Source organism: Branchiostoma floridae, chromosome 10 (genome assembly GCF_000003815.2).
Source record: "Branchiostoma floridae strain S238N-H82 chromosome 10, Bfl_VNyyK, whole genome shotgun sequence".
Lineage (NCBI taxonomy): Eukaryota > Metazoa > Chordata > Leptocardii > Amphioxiformes > Branchiostomatidae > Branchiostoma > Branchiostoma floridae.
In genome coordinates, this window is record NC_049988.1 from 20,818,460 (window position 1) to 20,821,094 (window position 2,635).

Genomic DNA, 2,635 nt, shown 5'->3' on the forward strand with positions numbered 1-2,635 from the left:
ATACAGAATACCAAGTATAAGAAAGATGAGGACTAGTGCATTGATAGTCTCTTAACAAAGAAGGAATAAAGAAACAGAAAGCATAGTGTAATATTTTTACAAGAATGTTTACCTCTTTATTGATGAAAGTCAGAGGGGCGAGTCCCACGGCGAGTAAGGCCAGCAGTACGGCAATGCCGGCGGCGATGCAGCTGCGGTGGGAGCGGATGACGTCACAGGGAGGACGGCGGCCGCTTGCTCCACCCGGATACGTGCGGTCTGCAGAGGATAGGTCATCAAGTGTACGTTAAAGACTCAACAACTTTAGAAAGGAATAAATAAGTTAACAGGTAAAAGGTAACATTTTCGAGGAAGTGCAGGATATTTCCCTTTTAGTTATGAAGGAAGTATAAAACGACGTCATTAATCATGCAGATGATTTTCTTAGTAGCACAACGTATATTTATTTGAGTATGCCTTTTGTCAAGCTACTTGCATCTCCAATACGTCCCAACTATTTACCATAAACTAGTCTTTACCAGACTGACAACGCTGGCTACTAGGGAAAATATTTCACGGGGAAGTTTTTCTACTGAGCTAGATTTGTATTGCCGCGCAGGGTACTGACTCTCCTGGCTAATTTTGTGCCGAATTCTCCGATCTGTACCACTGTAGGGAGGGCGGGTGTAGGCTGTACCACTGTAGGGAGGGCGGGTGCAGGCTGTACCACTGTAGGGAGGGCGGGTGTAGGCTGTACCACTGTAGGGAGGGCAGGTGTGGGCTGTACGAATGTAGGGAGGGCGGGTGTAGGCTGTACCACTGTAGGGAGGGCGGGTGTAGGCTGTACCACTGCAGGGAGGGTGGGTTTAGGCTGTACCACTGTAGGGAGGGCGGGTGTGGGCTGTACCACTGTAGGGAGGGCGGGTGTGGGCTGTACGAATGTAGGGAGGGCGGGTGTAGGCTGTACCACTGTAGGGAGGGCGGGTGTAGGCTGTACCACTGTAGGGAGGGCGGGTGTAGACTGTACCACTGTAGGGACGGCGGGTGTAGGCTGTACCACTGCAGGGAGGGCGGGTGTAGGCTGTACCACTGTAGGGAGGGCGGGTTTGGGCTCTACCACTGTAGGGAGGGCGGGTGTAGGCTGTACCACTGTAGGGAGGGCGGGTGGAGGCATGGCGATCCGTCAACCTCCTCCTGAGTTATTCTAGAATACTCTTTCAAAGTCTGAAACCAGACCTGTTCCTGCAGGCCCTAACATCCGCTAGGGGGTCCAAACCTACACCACCGACTCTCAAGAGTTAAAAAAGCAGGCCCATAGATGGCTCGTTTTCATTTAAATGTCGAAATGCTGTCGCCTGACTTTACGCCAAATTTATAGACAACATCACTGGTTCCTTCACTTTTCCACAACCCCTGTAATGTTTTACAAAAGATGCACAACAACATTCGTATTGGTTGATGGCTTAGAAGATTATTATAGCCACGGGTGGGGTTTCACCCCCTAAAAATGGCTGTCGCCTGAGAAGAAACGAAGAATTCAAATAGTAGCCAAAAATGTAACAATTCAGTTCCCAGAATGATAGTTCGGTAGGTGAAACCAGCTGACCAGGCCCTCTGCCCGATCACGTCAGATCGCTACTGCCACTGATCTTGGAGGTTGTGTGAGGTGGTTTATGCCTGTCGCCAGATTCTGTAACAAACGTTACCACCATGAGTACGATGGTTGCCACGGTTATATTATCCACGTATAAAATTATAAATGACCGTTTTTGTGACGCTGTACAGTTTTTCAATGCAGTTTGCCCACCGATCCGAATTAGCGCACCAGGGAGTTTTATAGCTCGTGGGAGTTTAGGCAGAACGGATCACTACATTAGATCGGCGGGTCAACTTTCTTGAACCACGGAAGAAAGGTCCGGATATCAGTCTGGTAAACAGGGTAGGAAAAAGATCAGAGTGGTAAGAATGTCCCTATTGTTGCAATTGGATATTTATTTTACCTCATGATTATTCAATATAGCACCTAATGCCGCCGGTGGGTGGAGAACGTGCTGAGGTATTGTAACTTACAGGCATTTTAGTCAGCGTGTGTTACCGGACATCCAATGTAAGTCATATACAAGTTATGAAAACTGCGATTAGCAAGTCCCTTTAGTGTCTCAGAACACAGGGTCTATGGAAAGGGCGTTTCTGTCAATAAAATGTTTTTGCACAATTGACACGAAATTTTTTTATCTATAATACGCATGTAAGGCAGGAGTATCACTGCACCTATCAATAACACGCCTGTAAGGCAGGAGTATCACTGCATCTATCAATAACACGCCTGTATGGCAGGAGTATCACTGCATCTATCAATAACACGCCTGTAAGGCAGGAGTATCACTGCATCTATCAATAACACGCCTGTAAGGCAGGAGTATCACTGCATCTATCAATAACACGCCTGTAAGGCAGGGGTATCACTGCATCTATCAATAACACGCCTGTAAGGCAGGAGTATCACTGCACCTATCAATAACACGCCTGTAAGGCAGGCGTATCACTGCACCTATCAATAACACGCCTGTAAGGCAGGGGTATCACTGCATCTATCAATAACACACCTGTAAGACAGGAGTATCACTGCATCTATCAATCACACACCCGTAAGGCA